Consider the following 19,200-nt stretch of genomic DNA (forward strand, 5'->3'; position numbering starts at 1 on the left):
ATGTGGTTAACACTCTTTTGGTTACTACATGATTCCATATGTGTTATTTCATAGTTTCAATGTTTTATCTATTATTCTACAATGTAGACAATAGTAAAAATAAAGAAAAACCCTTGAATGAGTAGGCGTGTCCAAACTTTTGAGTGCCACTGTATATCGTATACAAGGTACAACACATTGATTGTAATACTGGTAAAAAAAATAATAATGACAATGCAATGGCCCGCAGTAAAACTATCTAAAAGCTAATGTACTCATTCATAGACTACGTGGCGCTGTCCATGGTCCTGAATGACCAGTATGGCCGTTCACACGCATGCGGTTCCCATCGTTGCCCAGCAATGAAGTAGTTCACCCCATATTATCCTTCTTATCCCCCCCCCCCTCATTTACCTGTGGCGAGATGAGAGGGATGTTTAGTTCATCACACTGGCCCAGTTGCGGATTGCGCGTGGAGGAGGGGCGTGAGGGAATCCCGGGCACGGAAGGGTTACAGATATCGCGCTATTGTCGTCCGTTATCAAAGGAAGTGAAGGTGGAAGAATGAGTGGACCGCGATATGCAGCCAGGGAGAAGAACATTCTCTCGAATGTTTAAAGTTTGAGCGGAAAGACGATGTGTTTTGTTATGTCATGGACTGTTATTGCCCTGGGAGTCCAAAGAAGTGGATGGATTCCTGGGCGAATCAGCGGCAATGTCAACGGGACTGACTGAGCTCGACGAAGCATCTTTGCACGTCTCTCACCATTGCTCAAGCAGCATCAACCACGAAATGAACATTCTGGTGTATTGTGAACATTTAATGCTGTAGGTGTAACTTATTTTAGACACCGCCAAAGAATTGGTGCAGTAGACTATATTGCAAGTGAAGTCTCTAAAGACATTGTTGGTGGTGCACAAAGATGCTCTAAAAACAACCGGAAGAAGTGAAGGTGACAATCGACTATCAACATGGGGATTTATGAGTCATTGACTTAATCATTTAATTCACCTATAGGCTACAGCGGAATAACTTTATTTTAGAGACTTAAAAGCCCGAAGACCCTGCTCGTTTCAGATGCTACGGGACATCCTGGAATTTGGTGGTTTTCAAGCGGTTCCTCAACGTGACACCCTGGCATTTGGTGGTTTTCAAGCGGTTCCTCAACGTGACACTGCACGCGCACTGTGCGCTTTGGCTCAAAGTGAGCAACGCCGCCGTCTCGGCTGTGTTATTTGAGTGAGAACCGGACAGCCAGTGGATGCCGCAGAGTTGTTTGGGTCGAAACCGAAACAAGTGAAGGGTCAGGGAGCTGTTTTTGGGAATTCCCCATCCGCCTGCGCCTTATTTCACCATGGATGACTCGGGGATAATTCGGCGTCGGAGGCTGCAGGTGAGGTCCGGGTGTAATGTGTTTGATAGTATCTCTAATTGACAGTTAGTTCCATGTAGGCTACACTCATGTCCATAGAAATCGTACAGAATGTGCCATTGAGTTGAGATGATGTTCAATACAATTTTTAGGCTCATATGTTAATAACCAACTACCCAGACACAACATCCTTTTTAGAGCATGTGTTATAACAACTGTGCTATGTATTTATGACTTCATATGCTCAGCTGCAGAAATCTTGATTTAATGTATCTCAGCAGAGGTCATATTCATAAGATACTTGGCGACTCTATGTCTATAATGCCATTCAAGGTAATATCTCCATAATGAAAATGTACCGCCATGCATATTGATATGACATGTTCATATTACTAAAGCCGACGTGTTCATCCATTATGAAGTAGCCTGGTTAAGTACGGGTCACCCCTCCCCCTTGGAGTGTGATTCAGTCAAGTGAACTGAGCTGAGCGGCCAGCCAGGCGGGCAGAGTGCCTTAGGGCGTCGTTAGGACTGGGCAGTATAGTGATGAAGAGTAGGGAGGGATAGAGAGCTGGGGATGGAGAGACTGGGGTTGACCATTACACTGTTTCTTTATTGTGCTGGGAAAATCCACCTCACGGCATTATCAACACTCTCAATTCCATCCTGTGTGTGTGTGGTATGTGTCTGTGCACATATGCTTAACTTCACAGTATTTCATTTTTTATTTTACCTTTATTTTACCAGGCAATTCAATTAAGAACAAATCATTAATTACAATGATGGCCTGGCAAGAGGCAAAAGGCAATGTAAGACAAAATGGACAACACAGACAGAAGACATTGGCAACAGCACAAACACAACAGCACAAACACAACAGCACAATCACAACAGCACAAACACAACAGCACAAACACAACAGCACAAACACAACAGCACAAACACAACAGCACAAACACACCAGCACAAACACAACAGCACAAACACAACAGCACAAACACAACAGCACAAACACAACAGCAAACAAACAGTGCATGTGTGCGTGAAGTAAAACATAAGGCAAAGCAAACTAGTGACAACTAGGAACATCTACATGTCTCAACAACAAGCATGAGTCATGAATGTGCATAAGGCAGATGTGTGTGTATACCAGTGTGTCTCTGTGTGTTTATGAGGATGGATAGTGTCTGGATGACCATCCTTCAGATACATCCAACAGCTCATCTCCCTGGAGTCTCATCATCTCAGCCACTCTCACAAACGTTAGTGTCTGTTTAAAATCCCCCTTCTGGCGCATCTCTCATCTCTCTGCGCCATATGGTGACACACCCTACTCCCACAGAGAGAGCAGGTCAAGGGTCAGCCCCATAAGGCACTGCTTCAACATGACTAACATAACAAAATAAAAAAACATCTTTGTATCTGCTCCAGACACTATCCTTTCAGCCTCCACACACACACACACACACACACACACACACACACACACACACACACACACACACACACACACACACACACACACACACATATATACATGTACAGTATGTACAGTAGCATACAGGGGAAGGACCGATCTGAATCATGTGTGGGGTATTGAGGATGGTGTGCCAGCCCTTGGGGATGATATGACACTTCCATACTACAGCATCACCCTCCTCTCCAGCCCCTCTCCATCTGTCAGACATGGGTGTTTCTACACCTGCATTGCTTGCTGTTTGGGGTTTTAGGCTGGGTTTCTGTACAACACTTTGAGATATCAGTTGATGTACGAAGGGCTATATAAATACATTTGATATGATATGATATATGGGATGGTGAGCCAATCACTGACACTGACTGAGGTGATGAGCAGGCCCCTGTCTAGGTTCCGATCAGCTCCCCAGACTGACTTTCTCACCATTGTCCTTCGTGTGTTCACGAAATGATGGGGCCAGCGGTGGTGTAGCTGTGGGCAGGGAGCCCAGCCAGTACTGTTTCATAACAGCTGGGGACATTTCTCCTCCGGCTCAGAGGAGAGGAGCTGAAGGGCATGACGTCGGACGACCATTTATAGTGCTGCTGTTTCTCCTATCTCATGGCAGGGTCCGGCAGCAGCATTACTCTCTGCCTGCCTCTGTCTGATCCTCATGGCTGGCTGGTGTCTTAGCCAGCCCATCTCATTATCAGAGAGCTTCACAGAGATTACTGCCAGGAAGTGGTCTGGGGGAAGATAATTAAAGTAGCACCATATTGCTGATATTGAGGTGTTGTACAAAAGCTGAAGAACATACGTTCATCCAGGTACTTTTTGCAGGTTCTGGAGTTCTAGGTGAATTTATGTTTAATAGAAAGGAAAACACTGCCCACTGCTGCTCATGCTCCCAGGGGATTTTATTACAACAACGTTTCGACCATTAGGTCTTCCTCAGCATCCATATCCCAGCTGGGGGTGGAAGGTTCTATATACAGTGCTTTCAGAATGTATTCAGACCCCTTGATGTTTTCCACATTTAAATTGTTTTTTTCCCCCTCATCAATCTACACACAATCTACACACCCCATAATGGCAAAGCAAAAACAGGTTTTTAGAAATGGTTGCACATTTATTAAAAATGAAAAACAGAAATATCATATTTACATAAGTATTCATACCCTGTACTCAGTACTTTGTTGAAGCACCTTTGGCAGCGATTACAACCTAAAGTTTTCTTGGGTGTGACGCTACAATCTTGGCACACCTGTATTTGGTGTGCTCTGTCAGGTTGGATGGAGAGCGTTGCTATTTTCAGGTCTCTCCAGAGATGTTAGATCGGGTTTAAGTCCGGGCTCTGGCTGGGCCACTCAAGGACATTCGGAGACTTGTACCAAAGTTATACATCTTTTTTGCAAATGTATTACAAAAAAAACAGATACCTTATTTACATAAGTATTCAGACCCTTTGCTATGAGTCTCGATTATTGAGCTCAGGTGCATCCTGTTTCCACTGATCATCCTTGAGATGTTTCTACATCTTGAGTGGAGTCCAGCTGTGCTAAATTCAATTGATTGGGCATGATTTGGAAAGGCACACACCTGTATATATAAGGTCCCACAGATGACAGTGAATGTCAGAGCAAAAACCAAGCCATGAGGTCGAAGGAATTGTCCGTAGAGCTCTGAGACAGGATTGTGTCGAGGCGCATACCTGGGGAAGGGTACCAAAACATTTCTGCAGCATTGAAGGTCCCCGAGAACATAGTGGCCTCCATTGTTCTTAAATGGAAGACGTTTGGAACCACCAAGACTCTTCCTAGAGCTTGCCGCCCGGCCAAACTGAGCAATCGTGGGAGAAGGGCCTTGGTCAGGGAGGTGACCAAGAACCCCATGGTCACTCTGACAGAGCTCCAGCATTCCTCTGTGGAGATGGGAGAACCTTCCAGAAGGACAACCATCTCTGCAGCACTCCACCAATTAGGCCTTCATGTTAGAGTGATCAGATGGAAGCCACTCCTCAGTAAAAGGCACATGACAGCCCGCTCGGAGTTTGCCAGAAGGCACCTAAAGACTCTCAGACCATGAGAAACAAGATTCTCTGGTCTGATGAAACCAAGCTTGAACTCATTGGCCTGAATGCCAAGCGTCACGTTGAGCAAACCTGTCACCATCCCTATGGTGAAGCATGGTGGTGGCAGCATCATGCTGTGGGGATGTTTTTCAGCGGCAGGGACTGGGAGACTAGTCAGGATCGAGGGAAAGATGAACGGAGCAAAGTACAGAGAGATCTTTGATGAAAACCTGCTCCAGAGCGCTCAGAACCTCAGACTGAGGTGAAAGTTCACCTTCCAACAGGACAACGACCCTAAGCAAACAGCCAAGACAACGCAGGAGTGGCTCCGGGACAAGTCTCTGAATGTCCTTGGGTGACCCAGCCAGAGCCCGGGACTTGAACCCGATTGAGCATCTCTGGAGAGACCTGAAAATAGCTGTGCAGCGACGCTTCCCATCCAACCTGACAGAACTTGTGAGGATCTGCAGAGAAGAATGGAAGAAACTCCCCAAATACAGGTGTGCCAAGCTTGTAGTATCATACCCAAGAAGACTCGAGGCTGTAATCACAGCCAAAGGTGCTTCAACGAAGTACTGAGTAAAGGGTCTGAAAACTTATGTAAATGAAATATTTCTGTTTTTTAAGAATTTTGCATACATTTCTAAAAACCTGTTTTTGCTTTGCCATTATGGGGTATTATGTGTAGATTGATGAGGGGGGGAAACTATTTAATCCATTTTAGAATAAGGCTGTAAGGTAACAAAATGTGGAAAATGTCAAGGGGTCTGAATACTATTCGAATGCGCTGTACATCACAATCACATGTATTCTATTAATTAGGAATTCTTATTGAAAGGATATAACCCCGTGAGATGCACCATCCCGTGTTGAAATGGCCACCAGCGCACCATGTTCTGTTCTGGGCTGAATACACAAGTATATTGTGGTGCATCCGTTGGAACAGTGACTTGTAACTGGGAGTTCCACCTCCCCCTGGGTCACAGCATAGTATACTGTACTGTACACAGCATCCTGAACTGTGTTTGTAATGTTGTCAACCACAGCAATCACATGACAATAAAGTCTATTTGAATAATCATAGACATTTGACGTATGTTTTGTCATTTGTGTCACAAACATCCCAATGTGGTTGCGTCTCAGAGGGGCGATTTAGACTCCTCAAACCACAGTGCAGAACCTTCTGGAAGAGCAGTCATCCTCGTCAGGGAGAGGGGGTAAATATGGAGTGTAATTGTTTTGCTTTCAAATCTGTGATCAGTCAGTGGGAACGGTACGGTTGTGTCAGAGCTCCATCTGTTGTCAATCCGCTCCAGATCTATCAGATTCAGAGCACCAATCTCTACCGTCAGCCAGTCACTGCACTTTTATTGTGTTTAACATTCAGAAAGAGGAAACTCAATTACAATCCCTTCCATTAGTCTCAGCTTCCTGGATTGACCGTGTCAATGACACAATGTCTGGCCATTGATAAAGTCTATATTTCAGTGTGACATGAGTTTCTCCCCATATGGCCTGACAAAGTGAGAGAGCATTAAAATATTAGTTCAATCATGAAAATCGTGTTGTTTGTAGGGAAGTTTGAGAGGGTGACCGTTATTCATTGCATTTTTTTTTATTCGAAAACATGACATTATAACGTACATTATCTGACATTCTGATGCAAATCTAAAGCAAAAGAATAGTCAGGAGGGGAGGCACATTTTGTCAGACCACTCTCCAGACCCGATGTTATTCCATCATATAGGAGCTGATTGGATACATTGGCCCTCAAACAGCTAATCTCCTCTCCTGAACTCATTTGGTCTTTTTGAACCTATACGCTTTCCTGAATCCCTTTACTATATCTCTCTTCCATATCCCACTCCTGAGTTGGCTCTGTGGAGTGACCTCCTCCTAATTTGTAAGTCGCTCTGGATAAGAGCGTCTGCTAAATGACTTAAATGTAATGTAAATGTAAAGTATCCCCGGTCCATGGTCCAGTTTCCTTCCTCCAAGGTAGGGCCCTGTCCATGGTGCTGATTCCTTCCTCCAAGGTAGCGCCCTGTCCATGGTGCTGATTCCTTCCTCCAAGGTGGGGCCCTGTCCATGGTGCTGATTCCTACCTCCAAGGTCAAATCAAATCATCATCAAGGTGGGGCCCTGTCCATGGTGCTGATTCCTTCCTGCAATGCAGGACATTTAAAACTTTTGACAATTTGACATTTTAAAAGGCTTCTGAAGTTTGCAATTGTCACGCTGGTATAAAGGATTTTGGAGACACGCGCAGGAATACACAATAGGGGTTTTTAATACACCCAAAACAAACACGTATACAAAAACACTGGGCTGTACCCAAACAAAAGAGCGAGGGTAAACCTCTTTGAACGACACGGGACAATACCCGTAATCAGAGGTGGGACCAAGTCATTGTTTACAAGTCACAAATAAGTCTCAAGTCTTAGCACTCAAGTCCCAAGTCAAGACAGTCAAGCATCAAGTCAAGTCTCAAGTCCTAAACTTTGAGTTTCGAGTCCTAAACAAGTCATAATGTGCTCTTCACCAAATGTAATACCATTTCATATGTTTAACAAGAGTAATAGTTAGTATATTACATTTACTCAAATCATGAATGCTTTTAAAAATATATATATATTTATTACTTTCCAAATAAACGTTATATTTCCATGGAAATACATGGGTAGCCATGAGAAGGACCCCCCCCAATAGTGATCGACTATCGAGGATCGCAATGGGGCGCAATTGGGCAATGTAGGCTTGTACACAATCGCCCAACCTTAACACACACACACACACACACACTCTCTCTCTCTGTGTGGTTACAGTAGGCTAATGTATATCAATGGTTTTAGGAACAGCAGTGACATCAGGCAGGATTTAGGCTACCAACTGCCTAACCAGTTGTAGCACAATCTTGGGTGCAATGATCACGTTCCCGCACTGACTGACTGTGTGGAGGATCATTGATTTAACGTTACGTTAGCCTACATGATACACTAGTAAAGTAATCAAATATATAGCTGTCGGTTATATTAGCCACGACTTACCGTTCTTTGTGCAGCTTCAAATGTCGAACAAAGTTGGAAGTTGTTGCGCCTCCGTCTGTAATTTCCTTCCAGCATGTTTTGTAAGTTGCAATCCATTTTTTGTTGATACAGCGTTGTCTTTATATCCGAAAATAATAATTTGGGGTATCATCTTTCCAAGGGCTTCATCTGAATTCACCCGACGACGTTCCTCTGCACTGCCATGCACAACTTTTTCTCAGCGGGCACAATTTGATCGGTTATTGTCCGATTCAAACTGTAATCTGTTTAATGAAGAGTTGATGCGCTGCATAATAGCATCATTTTTAATATCTGAGCTTGGGGAGGGTATCAAGTCAGGTCAAATCATAAGGCTTAAGTCCAAGATAAGTCACAAGTTATTGGTGTTAAAGTCAAAGTCGAATTGCAAGTCGTCATATTTGTGACTCGAGTCTGACGCGAGTCCAAGTCATGTGACTCGAGTCCACACCTCTGCCCGTGATACACAATATATAAAGCACGCAGCATAACAGCTACACCAACACATAGGTACTCACACCACCGACGGTCATGGGAACAATAATCGACCCCCCAATGGAAACCAAAGGGCACATATATAGAAAACAAATCAGTGGGAATAGTGGACAGGTGTGCGTGATGAAAGTTACGGAGGGATCTGTGACAGAAATTTACATTTTGAAATTTCAGACTTGATTTTCTCTTGCTTAAAATGTATCAACCCCCGACAAACAATTCCATGAATTATAATCAACATCATAATTCACATTTCCTGTTGCTGCTGGATTATTTTCCTGAAGTAGAAAACTGACTCAAATTAAGATCCTACACCTGTTGGGCCCTGTCCATGGATCTGATTCCTTCCTCCCCGACAAATAGAAGGTTGCAATCTCTTTGATGCACCACATTGTTCTCTTTGTTGTCTAGACATGCCTCAGACACGCCACAGCACTAAAGGGCCCTACTGAGGACATCAGCCAATGAGCAGACTCATTTTGATGCAATGCCACAGTCGGCTTAGTGCATCCTGCTTTGTTCCTTTGGTTTCATACCTCTATATTCGGAAGGTTTTCTCTTCATTCTTTCTTACTCTAACTAGTCTGCACTTGTAGCATAAAAAGATTTCCACTCCTTGTGTGTCAAAGCGAACTAGACGTTCTCTTCATAATCATGTTATGAGAGGTTACATGACCTGGATGAAAAAGTATGCACAATGGAGAGTATCTATTGAAAGTGCATTTCAGTACAGGCATAGACTCAATATGGATCTATGCCACAGCTCTTAAAGTGGCAATTATAAAGTGATTTACTGGTATGTGTAGTATGACGGGTACGAGACAGATATCGTTATGATGTTGTGTCTGAGATATGTTCATACACCTTCCCCATCACCAGTCTTTCCCTGCACTGTCTTCCCTCAATCCACACTTTCAAGTAATGTACAGAGCTCTGATGGCTCAGGATCAATTAGTCTGACCAATGGAGGAGGAGTGAGGAGGAATCAATAGGTTGAATATTTGGTTGTCCTTGTAAAGAGGGATTTGTTTCTATTAACACATAAACCCATGAGAGGAGCTTAATATACACCAACAACTATCGATGACCTTCGGCTTGTGCTGGGTGTAAAACTCATGTGAGAATCTGACCTTACAATGGTGAGGTCACTTCTCTTTTGATCCAAAATGATTTATTTCATATTCAGTCCTCAATCAAGGTCCTACTGCCTTCTCTCCAAAGCATTCATAGCTTTTACCAGCTCTCTCTGGGGTAAGACTAAATCTGTGGAGTGTTCCGTTTGACACTTCAAGGTAACTGAGTGTGGTATTCTGCTATGTGGGAGGTTTGTCAAAGACATTCCACTAGACAAGCACACACTGTGGAGAGGGTTTCTCTAGTTGTTCCAGAGGATGAAGAGGATCACACACACACATGATTCAGTCTATTTCCTATAGTGATGGGGAAAAAATTGATACAGTTACATATCGCAACATTATTTTTGGATGATATTAAGTATTGATTTGTAATAATAGAAAATGATACAAAATAATTGTAGCTAGCGCTAGTCGGCTGTACCTGCGCCAAAACTCCGGTATTTTTACATTTACATTTACATTTAAGTCATTTAGCAGACGCTCTTATCCAGAGCGACTTACAAATTGGTGCATTCACCTTATGACATCCAGTGGAACAGCCACTTTACAATAGTGCATCTAAATCTTTTAAGGGGGGTGAGAAGGATTACTTTATCCTATCCTAGGTATTCCTTAAAGAGGTGGGGTTTCAGGTGTCTCCGGAAGGTGGTGATTGACTCCGCTGTCCTGGCGTCGTGAGGGAGTTTGTTCCACCATTGGGGGGCCAGAGCAGCGAACAGTTTTGACTGGGCTGAGCGGGAACTGTACTTCCTCAGTGGTAGGGAGGCGAGCAGGCCAGAGGTGGATGAACGCAGTGCCCTTGTTTGGGTGTAGGGCCTGATCAGAGCCTGGAGGTACTGAGGTGCCGTTCCCCTCACAGCTCCGTAGGCAAGCACCATGGTCTTGTAGCGGATGCGAGCTTCAACTGGAAGCCAGTGGAGAGAGCGGAGGAGCGGGGTGACGTGAGAGAACTTGGGAAGGTTGAACACCAGACGGGCTGCGGCGTTTTGGATGAGTTGTAGGGGTTTAATGGCACAGGCAGGGAGCCCAGCCAACAGCGAGTTGCAGTAATCCAGACGGGAGATGACAAGTGCCTGGATTAGGACCTGCGCCGCTTCCTGTGTGAGGCAGGGTCGTACTCTGCGGATGTTGTAGAGCATGAACCTACAGGAACGGGCCACCGCCTTGATGTTATTTGAGAACGACAGGGTGTTGTCCAGGATCACGCCAAGGTTCTTAGCGCTCTGGGAGGAGGACACAATGGAGTTGTCAACCGTGATGGCGAGATCATGGAACGGGCAGTCCTTCCCCGGGAGGAAGAGCAGCTCCGTCTTGCCGAGGTTCAGCTTGAGGTGGTGATCCGTCATCCACACTGATATGTCTGCCAGACATGCAGAGATGCGATTCGCCACCTGGTCATCAGAAGGGGGAAAGGAGAAGATTAATTGTGTGTCGTCTGCATAGCAATGATAGGAGAGACCATGTGAGGTTATGACAGAGCCAAGTGACTTGGTGTATAGCGAGAATAGGAGAGGGCCTAGAACAGAGCCCTGGGGGACACCAGTGGTGAGAGCACGTGGTGAGGAGACAGATTCTCGCCACACCACCTGGTAGGAGCGACCTGTCAGGTAGGACGCAATCCAAGCGTGGGCCGCGCCGGAGATGCCCAACTCGGAGAGGGTGGAGAGGAGGATCTGATGGTTCACAGTATCGAAGGCAGCCGATAGGTCTAGAAGGATGAGAGCAGAGGAGAGAGAGTTAGCTTTAGCAGTGCGGAGCGCCTCCGTGATACAGAGAAGAGCAGTCTCAGTTGAATGACTAGTCTTGAAACCTGACTGATTTGGATCAAGAAGGTCATTCTGAGAGAGATAGCGGGAGAGCTGGCCAAGGACGGCACGTTCAAGAGTTTTGGAGAGAAAAGAAAGAAGGGATACTGGTCTGTAGTTGTTGACATCGGAGGGATCGAGTGTAGGTTTTTTCAGAAGGGGTGCAACTCTCGCTCTCTTGAAGACGGAAGGGACGTAGCCAGCGGTCAGGGATGAGTTGATGAGCGAGGTGAGGTAAGGGAGAAGGTCTCCGGAAATGGTCTGGAGAAGAGAGGAGGGGATAGGGTCAAGCGGGCAGGTTGTTGGGCGGCCGGCCGTCACAAGACGCGAGATTTCATCTGGAGAGAGAGGGGAGAAAGAGGTCAGAGCACAGGGTAGGGCAGTGTGAGCAGAACCAGCGGTGTCGTTGTAGCAAACGAGGATCGGATGTCGTCGACCTTCTTTTCAAAATGGTTGACGAAGTCATCTGCAGAGAGGGAGGAGGGGGGGGAGGGGGAGGAGGATTCAGGAGGGAGGAGAAGGTGGCAAAGAGCTTCCTAGGGTTAGAGGCAGATGCTTGGAATTTAGAGTGGTAGAAAGTGGCTTTAGCAGCAAGTCCTGTAGCTTGTTCTCCATCTTCCTTTTAAAAAGTGAGCCAACAAGTCTTCAGCACTTTTATTTCTTATTTTCTTATGATCGCTCTCTCTCTCTCTGCAGCAGACATATAGTGAATCGCAATATAAAATCATGACAATCGCAATACATATCATATCAGCTCCTAAATATTGTGATAATATCATATTGTGAAGTCCCTGGAAATTCCCAGCCCTAATAGCTTATAGTATACATGTAAGCACACACACACACACACTCTCTCTCTCTCTCTCTCTCTCTCTCTCTCTCTCTCTCTCTCTCACTCAAACAATCAGGTACACTTTAGCTCAAGATTAACCAAATATTGTATTAATTGTCACTGGTTGCCTGTCAGTCAATGCTAATGGCATCTTGACGGAGTCACCCCTTGTTGACAGGAGTGGATGTGGAGTGGCTAATGCATTAATTAATGCTCTACACAACACACACCTGGGAAATGTGCTCAGTGTCTCTCTTGGCTCCTCTCTCCTGATTTATTTTGCAGTACCTCTTGGTCAATTTGCAATTTCTCTATCTCTTTCATGTTCTACATGTATGTCTGGAGAGAGTGGGAGTCTGCTGCAGTGAATGTGTGTGTAAGAAGTAAGCAGTCAGGGACACAGACAGAAGCAGAATCAGGCTCTGGTTGAGGCTGAAGTTCTAGGCACCACAGAGCTTAAAGGGATAGTTCATCCCAAATTACAAAATGACACATTGGTTTCCCTGTAAGCAGTCTATAGACAAGGTATGACAGCAATCCATGCATTAGTTTTATTTTCCTGGCATTGTTTCCAAATGCTAATGTTTTAGCATTTGTGGCACAAATCCCATTCAAGTCATGGTACCAATATTAGCATTTTTTGCGCATGTCCAAATCCTCCGAAAATTTCTCAAATTGACTGTGAAGCTCAACAAATGTCACTATAGATGATTTGAACATGATGCATGAAAAATGCAAATATCGGTACCATGACTTGAATGGGATTTTTGCCACAAATGCTAAAACAGTGTCAGGGAAACTAAACCACTGTCTCAGTTAGAAGCATTTCAAATAGCCAGGCTGGGCTGGTGTAGGATTTGGCACTTCTCAGCGTTTGCTGCTGTTCCAGCACAGTGTTCTGTGTCCATCTGGGACCCAGGGGAGAGATAGGGGTGGACACAGTGTTCTTTTCTGCTGGGGGAACACAGAAAGAGAAAGAGAGAGACAGAGAGGGAGAGATAGCGAGAGCGTTGGTCCACTTCAAAGCACTGGTCCACATTACTGAAGCACACACTCACATATACAAGCACATAATGCACTTACCCATCCTCTCTGTTCTGCTGTTTCCTGGTATCTCTCCCTCAACGGAATTCACAAACAAAGACACACAGAATACCATGTACTGTATATATATGTTGTCCGGACCTCTGGCAGTCTCTATGGGGGCACCACAGGGTTCAATTATTGGGCCGACTCTGTTCTCTGTATATATCAACGATGTCACTCTTGCTGCGGGTGATTCCCTGATCCACCTCTACGCAGACGACACCATTCTGTATACATCTGCTCCTTCTTTGGACACTGTGTTAACTAACATCTAAACGAGCTTCAATGCCATACAACACTCATTCTGTGGCCTCCAACTGCTCTAAAACGCTAGCAAAACCAAATGCATGCTTTTCAACTGTTTGCTGCCCGTCTGGCTAGACTGTAAACTCTCCTTTTAGACTCATATCAAACATCTCCAATCCAAAATCCAATCTAGAATCGGCTTTCTATTTCGCAAAAAGACTCCTTCACTCACGTCACAAAAATTACCCTAGTAAAACTTACTATCCTACCGACCCTTGACTTTGGCGATGTCATCTACAAAATAGCTTCCAATACTCTACTCAGCATATTGGATGCAGTCTATCACAGTGCCATCCGTTTTGTTACCAAAGCCACCCACCACTGCGACCTGTATGCTCTAGTCGGCTGGCCCTCGCTACATATTCGTCGCCAGACCCACTGGCTCCAGGTCATCTATAAGTCTATGCTATGCCTTATCTCAGCTCACTGGTCACAATAATTGCAAAATTCGTTCCCTCACTAACTTTAAACATCAGCTATCTGAGCAGCTAACCGATCGCTGCAGCTGTACATAGTCCATCTGTAAATAGCCCACCCAATCTACCTACCTCATCCCCATATTGTTTTTATTTACTTTGCTGCTCTTTTGCACACCAGTATCACTACTTACACAGCATCATCTGCTCATCATCATCTATTCATCTATCACTCCAGTGTTAATCTGCTAAATTGTAATTACTTTGCTACTATGGCATATTTATTGCCTTACCTCCTCATGCCATTTGCACACACTGTATATAGACATTCTTTTTTTTCTATTGTGTTATTGACTGTACACTTGTTTATTCCATGTGTAACTCTGTGTTGTTGTTTGTGTCGCACTGCTTTGCTTTGTCTTGGCCAGGTCGCAGTTGTAAATGAGAACTTGTTCTCAACTAGCTTACCTGGTTAAATAAAGGTGAAATAAATAATAAATAAATAAAGATTCATGTCCTGTATATGTGAGTCTTTATAGCAGAGGCGAGGTCCAAGTGGACTAAGAGACTGAAGGGAGGTGTCATATCATAACACTCCATTGCTTAGCTTATGTACTAATGTGGTGAGGTGACGTAGTTGATGTCTGTTTCTCTGCTTCTAACCACCTCGTAACCTGTGAATCCCTCTAATGTTACCAGTACCTGATCTCTGTTGTCCTCTCTTTTTCTGCCTTTCTTCCAGAAGGATCTGCCACTGCCCCGCAAGAACAGCAGGTTAGTACATCCTCCCTCCCTCCTGGCCAACTGGGCACTCCCTAAGAAACACACCCTGAGCCAGGGGAAGTGTGTGTTTGGAAACAACAACTCTTTTATCAGCCGAGGGCTCTACTGTCCTGGTTGGAAGATTTCATCCCTGTTGAGACATGATTAGCATTTCAACACCCTATTGAGGGTTTGAGGATACTTTAGAGGTACTTAGAGGGGAATTAGAATGAATGGAGGAGGCAATCCTGCCATCTGTCTGGGTAGACAGCGCTCTGCGTCTGATCGCTTTCCATGGTGCTGAAACACTTCCTCCTCCGTCTTTGTCTGTCTCTCGCTCACCCTTCTCATACCCTAGCTTGTGTGTGGTAAGGAAACAGCTCCAGTGTGTTATTGTCTGTGTCAGCAAGACAAAGATATGGCTGAAATAATTTATTGTGTTAATGAAATGTTATAATATGTTAATAATGTGGTAGATGAAGCTTTCATTATTCTATAATTCGTGTGTGTGTGCGCATGCACGCTTGTGTGTGTTTATAATCACAGCATACAGAACACAGACCCAAGCAGTCTCTCTGTGTAGTCTCTGTCCCTACTTCCATCCAGTCCCTCTCTCTGCCTTTCTCTGTAACCCGTCTCTTCCCCCTGCCCATATCACCCACACCATACCCCTGGGAAATAAACCAGGAAATGAACCTGGGGACCGTGCTGACCTCTGACCTCAGTGACCACTGGTCATCTCTATCTTTCCCTCACAGTGGTATTCAGCTTTCATTTTGTCCCCCATTTAGTCATCAACTCTATGCTCTCCTCCAGAGATGTACCATCTGGGTTCATTCTGTCTCAGTCTGGTTCCCATTCTAGGCCTCCCTCCCCTTAGACCAGTATCATCCATATCATCCATTATAAATGAGCTCACTGGAGCAGGCCTCACATTCATCTACTGCCTTGATCTATTCATCTGGATGGGGTGTCTCCTCTATTGTTCTCAGTAGGCTTGTATTTATCAGCACTGTTGAGGTTTTAGATTTGCTTGGATGAATTACGGAATGGATGTGCTCATATCTAATCTAATCTGTTTTTTGTTATGTAAGAAACGTCCGCTTGTATACACACATATTGCAGATAAACACACACATCTCTACCACCTCCTAGCATCAGCTTCACTTAACACGCTCTGGACTTCTTTAAGTGTCTTCTCCTCAACCCTAGGATTATGAATTCATCATCCCTTCTTCCCTCGCTCTCTTTTCTCTCATTCATATTTACAGTAGCCTCAAGTAAAAAGCTTTTCACACAGATTTCCCCTCAAGCACACACACAGCAAGAGAGAGAGAGCGCATTCTTATGACATTACCCCCCCCCCCCCAACTTCTTTCTGTCTCAAATTAGTCCTTTTGAAAGTTTTTCTTGGTAAGCCCTTTCCTCGCCACGACCCTTACCCCTGAGACACGATCCGCAATACCCTGTCTGCTTTTTTGTTCCTATTTAAAACCAAAGACAGCCTCTCTCTCTCTCTCTCCTTTACTGTCGTTTGTCCACCGCCACATCACTCAGACACCGGTGCACATCTAAAGGTTGAGAGAGCGTTTGCGACAACATTTTCAAGGGACCCTGGGGCTTCCTGACTCTCACTTCTCAACTGCTCTCGTTGTTTAGCATTACGCTACGCTACCCTCCCTACGCAAGCAACATGTTCTGAGGCACCAAAAGGTACAATATAAAACAAAGGGCACTCTTAAATAGGTCAGTGTGTCCTGAGGGATTCTGTCTTTGTAATACGTGATTTTGTTCCCTGTACTCCATTTTGTTTTATCCTCTAATCCCTCCCTCCCTCCATCACCTCATCTATCTGTGTTTCTCTCCCTCCCTCCATCACCTCATCTATCTGTGTTTCTCTCCCCCCTCCATCACCTCATCTATCTGTGTTTCTCTCCCTCCCTCCATCACCTCATCTATCTGTGTTTCTCTCCCTCCCTCCATCACCTCATCTATCTGTGTTTATCTCCCTCCCTCCATCACCTCATCTATCTGTGTTTATCTCCCTCCCTCCATCACCTCATCTATCTGTGTTTATCTCCCTCCCCCCATCACCTCATCTATCTGTGTTTATCTCCCTCCCTCCATCACCTCATCTATCTGTGTTTATCTCCCTCCCTCCATCACCTCATCTATCTGTGTTTATTTCCCTCCCTCCATCACCTCATCTATCTGTGTTTATCTCCCTCCCTCCATCACCTCATCTATCTGTGTTTATCTCCCTCCCTCCCTCCATCACCTCATCTATCTGTGTTTATCTCCCTCCATCACCTCATCTATCTGTGTTTCTCTCCCTCCCTTCATCACCTCATCTATCTGTGTTTCTCTCCCTCCCTCCATCACCTCATCTATCTGTGTTTATCTCCCTCCCTCCCTCCATCACCTCATCTATCTGTGTTTCTCTCCCTCCCTCCATCACCTCATCTATCTGTGTTTCTCTCCCTCCCTCCATCACCTCATCTATCTGTGTTTATCTCCCCCTCCCTCCCTCCATCACCTCATCTATCTGTGTTTCTCTCCCTCCCTCCATCACCTCATCTATCTGTGTTTCTCTCCCTCCCTCCATCACCTCATCTATCTGTGTTTCTCTCCCTCCCTCCATCACCTCATCTATCTGTGTTTATCTCCCTCCATCACCTCATCTATCTGTGTTTCTCTCCCTCCCTTCATCACCTCATCTATCTGTTTCTCTCCCTCCCTTCAGCACCTCATCTATCTGTTTCTCTCCCTCCCTTCATCACCTCATCTATCTGTGTTTATCTCCCTCCCTCATCACCTCATCTATCTGTGTTTATCTCTCTCCCTCCATCACCTCATCTATCTGTGTTTCTCTCCCTCCCTCCATCACCTCATCTATCTGTGTTTCTCTCCCTCCCTCCATCACCTCATCTATCTGTGTTTATCTCCCTCCCTCCCTCCCTTCATCACCTCATCTATCTGTGTTTATCTCCCTCCATCACCTCATCTATCTGTGTTTCTCTCCCTCCCTTCATCACCTCATCTATCTGTTTCTCTCCCTCCCTTCATCACCTCATCTATCTGTGTTTCTCTCCCTCCCTCCATCACCTCATCTATCTGTGTTTCTCTCCCTCCCTTCATCACCTCATCTATCTGTGTTTCTCTCCCTCCCTTCATCACCTCATCTATCTGTGTTTCTCTCCCTCCCCCATCACCTTATCTATCTGTGTTTCTCTCCCTCCCCCCATCACCTCATCTATCTGTGTTTCCCTCCCTCCCTCATCTATCTGTGTTTCTCTCCCTCCCTCCATCACCTCATCTATCTGTGTTTCTCTCCCTCCCTCCATCACCTCATCTATCTGTGTTTCTCTCCCTCCCTCCATCACCTCATCTATCTGTGTTTCCCTCCCTCTGTCCATCACCTCATCTATCTGTGTTTCTCTCCGTCTCTGTGTTTGTGTAGCAGCTAAGTGTACATGAGGAGGTGGTTAGCATTTACAGTGCGACTGATGTGTTTGTGCTTGTAAGGTCACCGAGTGTGTGTGTGTGTGTCCATCTGGTTTTGTATTTCTGCTCAGTTCTGCTGAGTGAGGCTGTTGAGTGGCTCAGAGTAGTGTTTATGAAGATCGCTGTGTCAGTGTTTCTACGGATATCCTCTATGTACCAGCTAAGATAGGACTGTAGCATTATTTGAGGCTTAACATAGTATTTACTAATCAGTGACTCAAATGAAAGGTGACTGTTTGATTATATCCATGTCTCTGTTTGAATCAGGTTGACTCAGTGATGCTGAGATAAACTCTTTGTTGAGCGATGACTGCAAGGGGATACGTAGCTGTCTGACACATAGCATATTCTAAAACAGTTAGTTCTAGCCATGATCAAGATCATTTTGCTTTAATCTCAGAGAAGTTCTCCTACTGTGCCCCAGTTCCTCCTACTCCCAATGACTTCATTCTCTCCTGCTGATTGGCCAGGGATTAGGCTGCCTCTGGCCTGTTATTACTGCAGTTTTAACACACACACCAACACACACAAACACCCACCAGACAGAAGATACACGACTTAGTCAGCATGCTGATTAACAAGAAGTCTGTTGTGCTGATGTTTCATATGAATTTGTGTCTTCAATAATCTCATAGTGCCCCTATATAATTGCTTTCAAACAAATGTATATCTTCCCATTACACTGCAGTGTCATAGATCTATCAGCCTTTGTTGCCATTTTAAGTTAGCTGGTGCTCTGCTACAGCAGGTTCATCAATGGCATTCCCTATTTGTTTTGAATGGACATGCCATTATCACACTACATTATCTTCCAGTCACATCCTCAAGTCAAAGTGGCTTAGCAAGTGAGGAGAGAGAGTGAGGGAGAAAGAAAGGGGTAGAGAAAATGAGAGCGGGAGTGAGTAAGAGCACAG

At 45.0% G+C, this 19,200-nt stretch overlaps 1 pseudogene; it reads left to right on the forward strand.

Moving 5' to 3' along the window:
* The first annotated feature begins 415 nt into the window (after nucleotides 1–415).
* Nucleotides 416–19,200, forward strand: part of LOC115122166 (microtubule-associated serine/threonine-protein kinase 1-like) — a 70,550-nt pseudogene continuing 51,765 nt past the window's right edge.

The sequence above is a fragment of the Oncorhynchus nerka genome, linkage group LG21, assembly GCF_034236695.1.
Source record: "Oncorhynchus nerka isolate Pitt River linkage group LG21, Oner_Uvic_2.0, whole genome shotgun sequence".
Classification (NCBI taxonomy): domain Eukaryota; kingdom Metazoa; phylum Chordata; class Actinopteri; order Salmoniformes; family Salmonidae; genus Oncorhynchus; species Oncorhynchus nerka.